This window comes from Bacillus rossius, chromosome 11 (genome assembly GCF_032445375.1).
Source record: "Bacillus rossius redtenbacheri isolate Brsri chromosome 11, Brsri_v3, whole genome shotgun sequence".
Lineage (NCBI taxonomy): Eukaryota > Metazoa > Arthropoda > Insecta > Phasmatodea > Bacillidae > Bacillus > Bacillus rossius.
The window spans coordinates 21706114-21722959 of NC_086338.1; the positions used below are offsets into that span (position 1 = coordinate 21706114).

Here is a 16846-nt window from a genome sequence, read left to right on the forward strand (position 1 = left end):
GATCTTGATGGGAATTGCGATTTGGGCGGAAAACTTTTAAAGCAGTTGGGTATGCCAAAGGATGCTGGGGATGGTGCGAGTAAACATTATATCGACTCGGTTGCGAGTGTAATCACTCGCACGGTGACAGAGGAGCTGTTCCGTCGGTTTACGGAGCTCAATTCATCGTTAGTTAATGTACGGGATGTGCAAGTTGGTATTATCTAGTTTTTACGTAATATGGAGGTGAAGGAGCAGCGGTCTGTGGACCAAATCAGTTCCCGTCTGTCGGTACTGCCAACAAAGATGGGTGATATGTATGTTACTTTGTTGGAGAATAAACTCGATCTATTTGAGAATACGATTATAGAAAAGGTAAACAGTATCTTGGCGGAACTGATATTGAAACTTACCGCAAGTGGCGCTGACATTTCGCAACGTGTTTCTCAAATGGTTCGTACTATTGGTGTTGTTAAGAATGGTGTTGATGGACTGGTTTCTGCATCGACTGCGAGGACTGTTGCTAAGCGGCCCACACCTCAGAGACCGCCTGCTAAAACTTAGACATTTTGTATATAAAAAGGCTTTATGCTGTATGGTTATCTTCAGTCATGTCTGCCGAGGCAAACACTTTAGATCATGTCATACGGAACATATACGTGCCAAATATATTTTGGCTAAGCGAGCGCGAATGGAGAGGGATGCGATTAATCAGGAAATGTTCAAGTCTGTTAATTCGTGTTTGGATAAGCTTGGACAGTCGTTCGTGCAGTCTATCCTGCAACGTGATATTGTTCCGAAACAAGAGTGTTCAGAGGTGAACCGGTAATGAGTGATGGTTATGATTCTGACACTAGTATACGTCGCAATGTTATGAATGATTCATTGGGTGAATTACAGTCTTACTTACGGAGCTACAACCTTCGCTCGGGTGATGGGACCTACGGTCTCTATAAACGCAACAACCATTGGTTAAACGTTTTGAACGAGTACGAAGTACACGCATCCATGAAAATAATGGCTGCAGAAGAAATCTTGATCGTGTGAAATTTCTGTGTGAGAAGTGCGGTGTACAGGTTACACGAAAATGATACTTGAAAAAACATTATAAATATTGTAAAGGTGGGTTTCTAGCTTGTGAACTTCTCATTATTGAGCAAAGATATAGTTCTAGTACAAGCCAGAATTTTATGTATTTTTGGTATTTTTTTGTCATTTTAAATTTTTTAATAATGTATTTGTTATTTATTAAATATTTTTTTCCTGTAATTTTATGATATCAAATAAATCGTGTGTCGTTTTTCTCCGTGTGCTTCTGATTATTCTTGACAATATTTTGGTGGTTTTCTGCGTGTGCTCCTGATTATTTTTGCCAATTTTATGATGGTTTTCTCCGTGTGCTCCTGATTATTCTTATCAATATTTTGATGGTTAATCCGTGTGCTTTCGATCAATCTTGCGGTTTCGGTCAAAGGTCAAGGTCACACCCATCCAATATGTCCGCCGTGACGTTGCATTCCAATATGGCAGACCGTGAGAAAACTGAGAAGCACTAGCAGGAAGGATGAACATCCTTCTCCTTGGAGACTATCGAAGCCATCCTTCTAATGCGATCGATAGTTAGCATCCCGCATCCCGCATAAAGGAAATATTATTTACCTGCAAGCAACACGTGACGTCATCTGATGTTGAAAAGCGGAACTACTTGCACCAAGTACCTTTGCATGAGATAAATTAACTCTCACCACTGAATATTGCTATTGTAGTCAGTTAGAGACGTGTTGTTTCGTAGCCACGCGGCCAATTAGTCATGCAGTCTCGTGACCATGCGTTCTGGAAGCTTCGTAGTCCTATAGCCTCGCGATCACGTAACCTTTAAGACTTGCAATCGCATAGTCTCGTAACCTCATGGCTTGTAGTCTCGTAGTAATGATGCAATGGAGCCTTGTAGACTTGATGCTACGTAATCAAGTAGCCTTGTAATTCTTATAACATAATGCTGTTGGAGCAGATGGACCAAAAGAGAAAATTCCGACGAAGACAGGTGCGTCAATTGGAGCCTTGTAGATGAGTAGCTTCGTAGTCAAGTACTCATGCAGACTTGTAGTCCTGTATCCTTGCGGTCACTTAAACTTGAGTTCTAGAAGCTTCGTAGCTCTGTAGCCTCGCAGGCATGTATAACTCGTAACCAGCTAGATCCTTTTAGACTTGTAGTCTTGCGGCTCATAGTCTCTTAGACTCGTAGCATTCTAGCCAAATATATTTGGCGCTGATGAGACAAAAAGCAGTTGGAGCCTATGACTTTAGAAGCTTGTGACTTTTGGAGTCAAAATACTGTCGGAGCCAATGAATATTGAAGCCAATGACTATTGGAGTCAATGTCTATTGTAGCCAATGTCTATTGGAGCCAATGGCTATTGGAGGCAATAAATATTGGAGCCAATAAATATTGTAGTCAATGAATATTGGAGTTAATGAATATTGGAGCCAATGAATATTGGGGCCAATAAATATTGGAGTCAATGAATATTGGAGTTAATGAATATTGGAGCCAATGAAAATTGGAGCCAAAAGACTGATTGAGCCTTTTGGAGCCTGTTGGAGCATTTAAAGCAATTGGAGCCAATTAATATTGGAGCCCGTAAATATTGGAGCCAATGATTATTGGAGCCAACGAATATTGGAGTCAACGAATATTGAAACAAACGAAAATTGGAGCCAATGAATATTGGAGACAACGAATATTGGAGACAACGAATATTGGAGCCAACGAATATTGGAGCCTACGAAAATTGTAGCCAACGAATATTGGAGACAATGAATATTGGAGCCTACGAAAATTGTAGTCAACGAATATTGGAGCCAACGAATATTGGAGCCAACGAATATTGGAGACAATGAATATTGGAGCCAAAAGACTGTTGATGCCAATTACTTATAGAACTACTAACTGGTGGATTCATAGACTGATGGAGACATTATATCCTAGCTTAACACTGACGATCGCATCCTATCGACTTTAATGTAAGTGTGAATGTACCTCCTTTTCGTTAAATGAGCTTTCGTTTTGTAGAATGTGCTTCCTTTTTATTGACGGCGCATCCAAAATGTGCTGCCTTTTTGATGGAGCTTCTATTTTTAATGATGATTTACCTCTAGTATTATAGTTAATTGATCTTGATTTGACTAGCGTATTATTCCATCCGGTGCATGTATATAAGCGAATCCTAGACATCTGGTCGCTCAGTTTGTTACTGACAACGACGTTGCAAGGATCACCTAATTTGATTCATATGGTGCATAAGTCGCGTAATTACTTGATCTTGCGAACTTGATGGCATCTTTACCGACTTTAACGACGAACATGATGGATGTTGTACCATCGTCTACGGGAACCTTGACGTCAACGACGACGAAGAAGGTGCAGATCCCGTTGGCAACGAGAACGACAACATTGGAGGAGACCTCATCAGTCGTGGTACCACCAGCAGAAGAGAGCTTAATGACTACAGAGCTGGCTGTGCAGGAAACCACGACGAACGACGATTCGACCTCGATGGTGACTTCAATGGATGCTGATTTGACAACTAACGAACATCGGTGCTGTTACTGCGACAAGATTTTCTCAAACAACAGCAATGCTCGACGACACGATAAGAGCGAATGTGCTAAGAACCTTTATCGTAAAATGATTGGTTGTGAGAAATATCATAAGCAGTTTGCTAGAAAAGATAATATGAAAACGCACATGAAGTCATGCAAAGGTCCTGCTGTGCGGCAGAAAGTAAAGGTTTCGGTGCAACAACGATGCATTGATGTTCATAAGAGTATTCCTGGAGATGGTAAAATCGTAGTAACATCGACATCTGGATCAGGTCTGAAAGGTTCATCTTCATCACCACGGTATCCTTGCAGCTACTGTGATACGTCGTTCGCATTTTCCCATGTTGCACGAAGACATGAGCGGAGCAAATGCATGAAGAATCCTTCTCGCATGAAGTTTCGCTGTGATGGGTGTCATGAATGGTTTACTCGAATTGATAATTTGCGACGACATGTGAAAAAATGTAAAGGTGAAGTCCGTGCATCTACTGCAGAACTACCTGCAGAAATTTCAACTCCTCGGTTTAGGTTGAAGGCTCGTGAGCGTACAGGCAAAAAAACAGATGCGCAGCAACCGATTGCTATGGTATCTGGACATGGAACTAAACCTAAGACTGTGGTCGGTGCTCTACAGGTGATTGATAATGGCTTCTACTTGGCGCAGTCAGCATTTCGTGGAACGTTGAAAGACTACTATTATTTAAATACGTTCGGTGAATCGAAGGACATTTGTACTTTTCTCGATGATATCAGACAGGACATTATCAATCAGCTTACTGATGATGTAGCAACAAACGGACCATTAAAATATAACTTGTGGCTGGACTGTATATATGGAAAGCCATATCCGTTAGATGACAAATTGAAGAAATGTGCATTCAAGACATCGGCTGCAGTAATTTACAGTTCTGACGATGTGAAGCAAACTGTTAAAAACGGTATCCAGAAACTCTGTCACGAAGAGGAGAACTATGTTAGTAAAGGTTCTGGTTGGTCTCTGTCTAGTATAAACAGATTGGAGCTAAGAATTAGTCATTTCACGCCTATGCAGGGTTAAATGTTTATAAGATTGTTGGCTTTCGCAAGTGATCCTGTAGTAGAATAGAAATGATGTAATAAATATTATGTTTGTAAAAGAACTTGCTTGTGTTTTATTTCTCGAACCTTACACTTATCTGGTATTTAAATTTATTTTTATCTTCGACCATAGATCGAACCAAGTATAGAATCAATCATTACTTGAATGGGTGATTTTTTAGGTGAATTTAGAAGTGAATGGACAATAAACTCCGCGAAAGGTAATGGAAAACAGAATCTAAAATTTATTTAATAATTATTTAGAACTGTCACTGGTCAAGAATCGAACCGTGGACACGAATCCATCGATTTAATTTGTAAATTAATAATTGATTTTTTCGGAGACTTTTGGAATTTTTTCCGAATTTATGTGTTAGTTATTACGAATTTCCAAGATGGTGGGCACCTCAGTAATAAAAGATTACTGCACTGTATCGGGTTAGAATAAAACTAGCATGATGGTAAGATGAGTACACACAAGATGGCGTCCTCCATCAGACGAAAACAAGATGGTGGCAATGACCACTAGCAGGTGGTAGCTCCTGGTAGCATGTACTAAACATAAAATGACGGATCCATGATGGACGACAAGGACAAAGTCAAATTTCAAGGTCAAAGTCAAATTTACAGGTAAAGGTCAAATTTCAAGGTCAAGGTCAAATTTCAAGGTCAAGGTCAAATTTCATGGTCAAGGTCAAAGTTCAAGGTCAACAGTTGAGGACAAAGGTATGGTGACCAGATAATTATACCAACATGGTATCAGCACACTCTAGCGGACGAAAACAGGTTGGTGGTCTCCAGCGGATGAAGACAAGATGGCGGACATGATGTCATACCGGCTGATGGTAAATACCTGGTTATTGGTGGAGGTAGGTCAGTCTGAAGGTGGCTTCTGTGGAGGAAGGATCTGATGATTTTTTATTTTTTGCCCTCACTGGTTTCTAACTGAGGACAGGAGCGGATCAAATCATTATGTAAATTAATGAGTGATTTATTTAATTAATTTTGGAACTTTTCCCGAATTTCTAGCTAAATAATTACGGATTTTCAAGATGGCGTCCAAATTTCAAGATGGTGGGTGTCACAGTAATAAATGATTACTGCACTCTAGCAGATAAGAACTAAACTAACATGTCGTCAGCGCACTCTAGCGGGTGAAAACAAGATGGTGGTCTCCAGCAACGAAGACAAGATGGCGGCCGTCACGAAAAAGTGCAACGTTGGTTTTAAGGATTTTTTATTACTTAATTCGATTAGTTAATTTTTTTAATGATTTTTAAATTTGGTCCCGAATTTCTAGCATTAAAATTACGGATTTTCAAGATGGCGGATCCAAAATGGCCGTCGGGTTCAAGGTCAAGGTCAAAGTTCAAGGTCACATCCTGATAGAGGCTTAACTGAGGCTTGAGTTAAGGATGCTTAAGCCTCTTTCAGGACATTTCTAGCTGCTGGGATTTTTACGGAATAAAACGGGAAATTTTCCCTCGAAACGGGAATTTTTCCCTCTAAAACGGGAAATTTTTTCTTAAAACGGGAATTTTTGAGTCATTTTGAGTCATTTTTGAGGAATTTTGAGGAATTTTGAGGAATTTTTGAGTCCAAGATGGCCGCCGTGACGTCACAATCCAAGATGGCGGACCGACAATCACAATCCACACAATCCACAGCCTGAAGCCTGTTTCCGGACCGGCTATCCTATACTACTTGCGTATAAATGTAAAATTTTAAATAAGTTATAGTATTAAAGAATTTTTTATTCATGCTTCTCTAACCTACATCGTTTATCTAAATGCAATAAACTACATGTGACGCGTATTTTAGGTCGGATTTGTAATGTGCATTTTGTCTTGTTTGTGTGTATTAATTTTTTAAGAATAATGCTGAAGACAGTTTTTTTTTGCTAAAATTATTTTTGACTTAGTATTTCATCTGCATTCTTAAGAGTTTTATGGGAGATGTTTTGGTAAAGTGCTGGTATATGTTATACCGTAACATTAGAGCAAATATGAATGGAACCTGTGTTCTGCACCTCCCTTTGTTACACTAATAATTCTATCTCTCTCTTTCTTTAATTTATTGTTGAAGTAGGGAGAGAAGGCAGTACAGGGTGGAGGAAAAAAGTGTAGGTACTGTGTTGTTGATACCTTCGTAAACTTAATAATATAACATTGCATAAAAACCTTAGAAACAATGCTCTAACAAATAAACAATAGTAGACGGTAACAACTGACGAATCCAATCTGTAGTTTACTATGGAAATATATAGTATTTTAATTATGGAGTAAGAAATTTGTATATTATGTGGATAGGAAATTGATTATTTAAAGAGTGGTGAAAAATCTGAAGTTTAATAGTTTGAACCATAGATAGTAAACATAACACAGCAACACTTTCAATAATAAACATACACTGACATACATAACCTGAACCTGACTCTTGATACATATGAAAATTAACAATATTATTCAACGATATAATTAGGAATCTTTTGTAAGTTTGAAAATATTATAAGAAATGTATATATTCATCCTTTCCAAGTGTGTATAAGAATTTAAGGTTGGTGGAGTTATAACAATTTTAATACTCAACAATAAAATATGAATTTACTTAAAAATTCTTAATTTATATTGTGACAAATCTTTCCTGGAGATTATTTGCAGTTCAAATGTCTTAGGATGTATGTTGGCACAGATCACACCCAAAAGTTCAAAAGTGATTTAATTAAGTCCAGTAGTTGTTTCAAAATTTATATCGTTCATAAATCAAATGATTTCAAAGTGAGTTAAAAATTAGAGAGTTTAATATCAAATTAAATTCTATTTTAAATAGAATTACACGGCTTTAGTTCAGCGGGAGTACGATTATCTTAAAAGTAGGACTTCTGGGTGTCTAAGTAGAATTACTTCTCTTTATATTATGTTATATACACCATCTAATTGAAGTTCAGTTTTATCAACTTTTGCAACAATATAGTTTGTTTGGCTAGAAATCTCACGTATTTATAAGCATGTAAGCAAATTTATACTGGCCGCTTAAGCCTTGAACAATGGCGACACTGCTTAATTATGGCGTCCCTAGCTAAGCAATTCTTAAATTGGCTTATACTTGGCATAACTGCTTTAAATCCAAGTAAATATTACTTACAGTTCGTTAAGATATTTAGTTGTAACAATTTCATTAATGTACACAACCGACGATACCCTAAACTCATATTTTTAATAATTTTAATTGTTCAGGCGTCAGGCCTTAGCCTACACGTAGTAACGCCAAAAATCACACTTTTTTAAGTTACTTCCTGTTCCTGTGTGGCTGAGATACGTGTATACCCAATATATATGGTTCATAACATCCTTTCATGGCCTTTGGTTACAACAATACGGTAAGGAACTAGAATAAAATTAATTGAATTTACAAATTAAACAGATGGTCAGAATAAAAAATAAACGGTAAAAAAAATTAACGAAAATTACAACAATGCAGATGAAAGAAAAAAAAATATTAATATTATTAAAGTTCCACAGATGAAAAGTTTATGGTTGTAATAAGGCGAAATATTTACTAAACATTCATAGCAGATATCTTAATAAACACGAAGATGTCTGTGCTATCACCATGTAATAGTACAGATGCTGTCCCATGGGATAATCATAAAACGAAGCGAGCACAAAGCATAAGATCGCCGGTTTATTATTAACCCATCTGTCTCTCTCACACACAGCAGGTGCGACCGTTACTCGAAGCGACGGTTGAGAATTGGCAAGGAGGTGGGGGTTGGGTGGCGCGCTAATCAGCGATCAACCGGCGGCCGAGGCGTGGCGTGACTGTTCAGTCTCGTGTCAGCCGTCTCGCAGTAGACACCTCGCTGCTTCGCGCTCCGTAAATGGCGCGAAAACTCCGTCGTCTCGTAGTCGTGCTGTTGATAGGGTGTTGGGATGGTGAAGAACATCAAGCAGGAACATAGCACTGGTAGGTTTACCTACAGTTGAGTGTAGTGCTCGGCTAGGTAGTGTCAGGTGCACCAATACTAACACTCAGTGGTTCTCCCGGATTCACCACAGCGTCGTGGTGTGCTGCCACACACCTGGGCAGGCGATAACGATACCTCCACGACACCGCAGGGGGGTGTCGGCTACTGATCACGGCAACAGGATGTACCGTGTCGGGTGACCTGCGCTCGTGAGAACTAGTGGCTGACAGTGGCGGGTCCTGACGATGTCCGCTACAGTGCCGGGCTCGGCTCTCCAGGTGGCCCGTGGGCTGTCCCAGCCCTTGACCAGGGATGGTATCAACGGGGAATAGACGGAGGTCTCATGCTGACGCCGCTGTGTCAGCATACGTGGCGTCAACCTAATGTCTAGTAGGAGCAAGGCCAGCTCCATCATCGCACCGCTAAGTATATTTCCGTGTTCTACACTCGTGGTTATTTCCGCACTATGCACACGACAGGTGTGTATCTAGTATATCGCGTTTCCATAACTCACTTTAACAGTAAACATAACAATGTTCTGTGCTGACTGGTTGCTGCTTGAAGTCGCTCTCACAGTAGGATTGGTGTAAATAACCAGGAAAGATTTAATCACTTTTACGAAAATTAATTACTTAATCAAAAAAAAATTATATTCGTTACGAGAAATAGGAAATTGTTTAAAGAAAATAAATTCTAGTTGTCATTATTGACGTATTAATAATATACTATACATTGCAACAATAAGATAAAATCTTATTAATTATTCAACATCAAAGTAATGCTATAATTGTGGATTATCATAGGAACACAATATTTACACAATTGTACTGCTAGTTTACTTATTGGTTGACTAGTCTGTCAGTGGTATAACCTTATATTAGTTTTCTGGTTTTGTTTACAACTTGTAATTACCATATCAATAATTATCAGTGTTGATTTACACCATTTTTTTTTTTGTAATTATCCTCATTAGATATCATGATAATGTAGCATACAATTGCTATTCAGCCTATTTTACTGCTACATAACAGTATTATGATTGGAATTTTATTCCACAAAAAAAAATATTATTCATATTTACAATGGTTTCAACACAGCATTTAACCTGTGATTTACTGAGTAAATTAGTTGACTACTAATGCAATTATCAGTATTATTACAATTTCTTACAACATATTAAGAGATTATTAAATAACATAACACAAGAAAAATATTTACACACAAGATTAACCAGTTGAAAAATTATATACATAATTAAAGTTATACATAATTGAATATCATCATTTCTTATGATGCAACAGTCATTATTATTTTACAGTTTGTTACACATATTTCATAACCTTATCAGTTCTTATGATATCTTGACAGATATTATTATTATCCAAGCCTAAAATTATTACATAGTGTTCTACAGATGAATAATAATTCAGATGCAGTCTTGGACAATTTCAGTGTTTTTTCTTGAGTATGGTGAGGTTTTCAGCTGGTGGTTTACAGTCTCTCACTATCTTACTCTGGACACAGCTGCACAGTAGATTACTTGCAGAGTGCTGTTGTCTTGTTAGGTAGGCTGTCAGCTACTGGCTGATGCGGAGTCTCATATCATTTCAAGAATGTTCATGATCTTCCAGTCAGGTGTTACACCTATTTACCCTGACATATAAAAATTTCTTGCACTTTTATACATTTGTCACAATTCTGTTACAGTGACTTCCTTCAACAACTGGGCAGCATAAGAGCGGACTTTCTCTCGCAACACCAGTGTTCCTTGCTACTGTGGATAACAACTCAGAAGACAATCACATCATCATGTGCTGCTGAACAACAGTGACGTCACTCGCGTGACAGTGTGATCCTCAAGATGACAGTGCTTCGAATTATGTGTTACACATCAAAATAATATTCGGAGTTCATAAAATTAATTTGTGCCCATAATTTATAAAATCAAATTCCAAAATAAATTAGTTCCAGTGCAGTTTTTTTTTTTTTCCTTCATTCTGATAGAGCAAAATAAATCACACAAATTTCTTCATATCAAGCTTCCATAATTTTTTTTTTTCTCTTTTTTTTTTAAATTTCAAAATATTATTAAATATTTTTTTTTTTTTTTTTTTTTTTTATAAATAAGATAGCTTTGTGGGTGATCCAGCAACAAGCTAAGGCTCAGAGTGCTACGAGAAGGAGTATCATATCTGCAGGTAACTAGCAGTTAGAGTGTGCATGGCTTAGTAGTTGCAAGTGTTCTTGTGCTTGTAGTATGCAATGTGCATGTACTGCTTAGGAGTCACACAGCTGGTCGGCGAAAAAAAATTAACACATAGTAGTCACTCTTGTTAGGTTGGTTAGCTCACACTATAGTGGATCAGTAGGTTTTTTTTTTTTTCTTCAGAGTAAACAACATGATTACACTGTTAGTAGACATCTAGTCCTGCTCACATGTGTCACCGAAGCTTCATACCCATTTAGGTTATGCCATAGCCATACATTACGGTACCATAATAACCCTAGGTTAGTGCTGTACAACAAATCCCAGTGCGGCAGAGCCTTTGTCTTAGACCGTCACGAGACAACACACTGGTTTTAAGCTCATCAGGCAACCAGACTAGTGCATTTCCTTACACTAACAAATACAGCATACCGTACAACCTTGGCTAGCACAGGTCCTGACTTGGACACAAAACATTTAGCTTCACACACTTACAGTGCTTGATGTGCAATTCCTTGATTACATAGGACTGCGCAGTGTAGGTAACATGTGCACTTATATTGTTACTTAATTCCCCAAGAAAAAAAAACCATTAAACACTATTGTAGTAGCTGACACAAGCAAATAACACTTGTTACTGTGGGACCATAGGCTTGTGGTAGGCCCTTAGCTGGGTTAGGTTATACCTGCCTATGCTGTGGTTGGTGGCAGGGTCTGCCAACTCATAGCAGTTGTTATGTATCCTGTCTGTGACCACATAGGGTCCCTTGAACAGCAAGAACAACTTCTTGGTGACTTTGTCCCATTTCTTGCTCACACTTGCACTCCTGCATAATACGAGCTCTCCTATGTTAAATTGCTTGACTTTCGAAGCCTTCTTCCTTCTTTGCCTTGCTTGTGCCTCAGACTGTAGGCGACTGTTGATCAGATGTTCTACCTCACTGCCTGTGGGTAGTTCTTCGTAATCGGTTTCTTTGTCAAATTTGGGCATATAGAGCGGGTCGATCGCCACCGATTTATCCAGACACAGAGCTTCATAAGGGGTGACACCAGTTGAGCCATGTACAGTATGGTTCAAAATGCATTCGATGGCGGGCAAACGGTCTCGCCATGACTGATGAGCATTGTGGCACATTACTCTCAGTGTATTGCCTAGGGACTTCATGACTCTCTCCACAGGATTACTCTGTGGGTGGCGTATAGAGGTCATGGTAGGCTGGATGCCCAGGTTCTTTAATCCTGTCTGCCACAGTTCACTCTGGAACTGGGTTCCATGGTCTGACAATACTATCTCAGGCTTTTGCACTTGCTTGCAAAAATCTTGCAACTTCCTGAGAACTGTTTTAGCTGTTGCATGTTTGATTGGAAACAATCTGGTGTACTTCGTGTACACGTCCATGAGAACAAAAATATGTTGCACTCCTCCCTTCGACTGTGGTAAGGGGCCAAACAAGTCGACTGACACTAGCTGCCAGGGTCTGCTAGGTAATATTGCTTCCAATGTCCCATGTAGGTTCTCTGGAGGTGATTTTGACTTTTGGCATAAATCACAGGACTTAGTGTATGCCGTAATAGTACGTGTCATGTTAGGCCAATATAGCTGCCTGCTAATAGATTCATATATCTTTTTCCCTCCTAGATGGCCTAAAGTCTCATGTATTTCTTTAGTTAGGGCAGTTATTAGACAGCTGGGTATTACAGGCTTCCAGTTGTCTGCATACACACTTCTCCTTTTGCTCTGGGCAAATAAGATGCCTTCAGTAGATGTACTGAAGTGTTGATGAATAAGGTGGTCTGCAGGTTTGTTACTCAGTTCTTGACAGGTCTTAACACAAAATGGATCAGTAGATTGCTGGCTTTTCAGATCTTGCAAGAGCTGTTGTAGCTTAGGGTTCTGTTGTAAGATGTTGACAGTGGCTGGTGCTACCAAGAACTCCTTAGGTCTGCTAGTAGATGATGTAGCATCCTCTTCTAACTCTGTCAACCTGCTTAGACAGTCAGCAGTGACATTGGCAATTCCTTTGATATGCTGAATTTGCAGATCATACTCTTGTAACAACAAGCACCAACGTGTCAGTCTACTGCCAAACAGCTTGCCTGCTTTCAAGCATGTGAGGGCTTGGTGATCAGTGAGCAAAATGATTCTCTCGCCTAGCAAAAGATCCCTGAACTTCTGCAATGACCACACAATTGCTAAAGCCTCTCGTTCTGTCACTGTATAGTTCTTCTCCGCCTTATTCAAAGTACGGCTGGCCATAGCTACTGTCTTCTCTATGCCAGTGCTGTCCCGCTGGGCGAGTTTGCAACCCAGGGCTGTATCGGATGCATCAGTGTACAAATAAAAATCCTGGTTCTGAACTGGATGATATATAACATGTTCTGACAGGAAAAGTAGCTTTAGATTCTGGAAAGCTTCTGAGTGTTGGCTTGTCCACTCCCAGGGCTTGTTCTTCTTAAGTAAGTTAAACAGTGGTGCTGCAACCTGAGCAACTTTGTTAGAATAATTCCTGTAGAAACCTACAATTCCTAGGAATGCTCTGAGTTGTTTTATGTTGCTAGGGCACTTGAAATCTTGAATGGACTGCAATTTGTCAGGAGCTGTCTTTATTCCCTCAGGAGTAAGGATGTGACCCAGGAATGGCAGTTCATTTCGGCAGAACACAGATTTCTTCAATTTAATTGTCATTCCGGCTGATTGCAATTTCTGTAGCACTGTGTCAATGTGCTGGAGGTGCTCTTCAAATGTTGTAGAAGTGATTAGAATGTCATCGACATATGCTCTGGCAAAGCCACTGCATTCTGGCCCTAGAGTTGCCCCTAAACAACGGGTAAACTCTGCCACCGCATTGCACAAGCCGAATGGCATCACTTGAAACACATACTGCTGGTTTCTGAATAGAAACGCAGTGTACTGTCTGGATTTCTGCTCTAAGGGTATCTGCCAGTATCCGGAGGATAGGTCAAGGGTTGTCAGATACTTCACTCCTTGGTATAGCCGGAGGATTTCACTTGTTTGGATGGGGCTTTCTCTGTCCTTTATGGTGATACGATTTAACTCCCTGGCATCCAAACATAGCCTCACTGTGCCATCCTTCTTCCCTACACACACAATAGGGTTGGCATAAGGGCTTGCCTCCCTTTTTATCACTTGCCAATCCAGCATCAACTTTAGATATTCAGTGGCCTCTAACAAATACTTGGCTGGGATTGGGTAAGATTTACGGTGAAATGGTTCATTTTCATTAATCCGGATTTTTGCCTGATACTGGTTGTTTAGGCCTGGTTTATCAGAAAAGATGGGTTGGTAGTTTGACAGCAAATTATATAGGTTCTCTAGCTGCGACTTGCTGACTAGGGATACATCTGTCAATGCGGACTGAATCTCAGCTAGTGAGGCCGTGAGAGTCGGGTGGTTCTGACAGCTGGCTACCTGCCGGTGTACGGGCATGTCCGAAAGTAGGCCAATTAATTTATCCCTCACACTCCACTTGTCCGATAGTGACACTGAGCTGTCACTGTCACTGGCAGTGATTGTCCACAGTTTGAAATTAATTACCACGCCAAACTGAGATAAAAAATCTGTTCCTATGATTAGTGGTTTAACCAGTCCTTTCACTACCAAGGCTGTCATTGGCTTAGGCTGTCCTAAGCCTACAATCTCCAGTAGCACCTGTCTGTTGACAATGGGGCTGGCCCTAGATGTGACTCCAATGATTTTGAGAGCTGGCACTGGGATCATGGGTAGTGCTGTCCCTGCGTTCTCAATCTGCTTGACAAGGTCCTCACTGATACATGTCACTTCAGCTCCGCTGTCGATGAGTGCAGTGGTAGGGACTCCATGGATGTTAAGGCAAATCTTTGGACACACTGTCCTTAGTTGAGGTAGCTCGTCCTCAGTTATTTCCTTAATTAAAAAGTCCCTTTCGCTTTCCCGTAAGATCACTGTACATACAAATTGGCTATAACTTAGATATCCATCCATGGCTCTTACTGTTGTTGGAGTAGTGTCATTCACCCCTGTGTCTGGATAACGGGTATGGGTTCGGGGCGATGCAAACCTGACCCGTTCTAGTTTAACTCCCTATTTAGATGGTTCTGACTACCCTGCTGGGCAGCTGAACCTGCAGAGTTGGGCCCTGTCCAATTGTTGGGTCCCTTGGCAACCCTGGGTACTGTTGCCTGAAATTCTGCAGCAGCAGGATTCACCGGTGCGTTACGTTGAAAATAGCCTTGTTGTGGCTGGAACTGTTCTTGTGATGAGAATGAGGGTGGTGGATATGCAAAATGAGTTTGTATGCCGCCAGACGAGCTGTGATGACTCGGTGGTCTGCCGCTTCTGTCTGGGCTGGCGGGGTTCTTGAGATGTGGCTGGCGGAAGTCATGTTTACCCCTAGTATAGTCAGCGTAAAATTGGCGTTGACTCTGGTGACGGTAGTCAGCCTCACCATCTGAATCTGCATAACAATGGGGGTACGTGACCTTCCTGGGGGGCCGTTCAACAGATGTTTTACCCAAGCGCTGGCCGTGGTGGCCATCCTCACCATCACTACAGGCATGTTTGTTCGACCACCAGATAGTCTTGTTGTAGGGCTTGTTATGCCTATTCTTATGGGTATACTTGCCCTTTTGTTTCTTAGCGAGATGCCCTTGGTTGTGGTCCTCATCACTCTTGACTGTACTCTCCCACGTCAAGGTGTGCACGTTTGCCTGCTGGTCCTGTTTGGTCCTGTTCTGCCAGTAATTGTGCACTGGCACATTCTTACTGGGTGGTTGGTGAGGTGTTCTTTCAGATTCCTCTCTAGCACCTTGACCTCGCTGTAATCTCTGTAGTTTGTCTACAGCCAGAACATGGTCCCTAAACTCAGTAACATCTTTGTAGGTATGTCCCGACATTTGTATTTGGTAGGCGATAGGGAGTTGTGTCAGCATGGTTGCGATGAATTCATCGTCTGACATGGTAATGTCTAAATATCTGGTGCGCTCATACATTGATGAAAGGTGCGCCTCCAGACTGCTCCCTTTCCTACTGTCGAATCTGTCGGAGTGTAGCTGGGCCCTCAAATTCCCTTGTACCTTTAGATTCCAAAACTGGGATCTAAATTTTTCTTTGAATTGTTCGTAGGATTTGATGTGCAGGCTTTGCAACTCCCACCAGAAAAAGGCAGTACTTTTAAGGGCTACGTTCAAACACTTCAATTTATCATTGTCACTTAGTACAAAGGTTCGGGCATATTCCTCAAATTTGTTGAGGAACCTAACTGGATTTTCTAAGGATTTGCCAGAGAACGTAGGCATAGCCTCAGCCCAATGTTTGGCTGGGTGATGTATCAGAGCCACCTGATCAAGATGTGAAGTACTGCAAGATGGGGTCTGATGAGGTGGTGTGGCGTTTGAGGTAACCACTGGGGCTGGTGGTGAAGGGTAACTGGCAGTCACGGTAGGCTGTAGGTTGGGTAGCTCTGTCCTGGAGGAGTTGGCAGTTGTCATCCGATTATGTAATTCCTCCCCTCTCAGTTGCCTCTGTTCTTGTAGTGAGCTGGTGCATGCTTGAGCAGCTTGTTCAGCGGCTGATCTTGCCCCTGACTCTACTGTTTCCATTCGTGACTGCAGAGTGACTGCTGTCTCCTCTATATGTGCGAGTCTCTGCTGGAGTAGCTGTGACTGGTCTCGCCCCTCTATTCTTACCAGTTCCATTGATCGAATCATGGAGGTAGTGTGTGACTCCAAGTTCTCAACTCTTTCTTGTTGTGTCAGTACCTGGTTGGCCAGCTGTCCCACCGACTGACATTGTTCCTGTAATCTGGCATCCAAACGTCCCTCCAGGTCACTGAGGCCTGTTTGCAGCTGATGATCTAGAACCTCTATTCTGGTGTTGAGTTCACTCTTCAACTCGCAAAGGTTTGCGTCCAGCTGACCTCTGACTCCGTCAATCTTCTCAGTAAGCTGCGTCACATTCTGTGCGTTGTTATCCAAACGGTTGGTGATAGCTGCCATGTTCTGTGCGTTGTCCAGAG

The 16846-nt window shown here is 40.8% G+C and overlaps 1 long non-coding RNA gene across 1 annotated transcript; it reads left to right on the forward strand.

The window, feature by feature from the left end:
* Window positions 1-6693: 6693 nt before the first annotated feature.
* LOC134536687 (uncharacterized) lies at window positions 6694-10601 on the forward strand. Its single transcript, XR_010075840.1, has 2 exons — window positions 6694-8625; window positions 8718-10601. It is a non-coding gene; the product is annotated as an uncharacterized LOC134536687 (long non-coding RNA).
* The last annotated feature ends 6245 nt before the right edge of the window (window positions 10602-16846 follow it).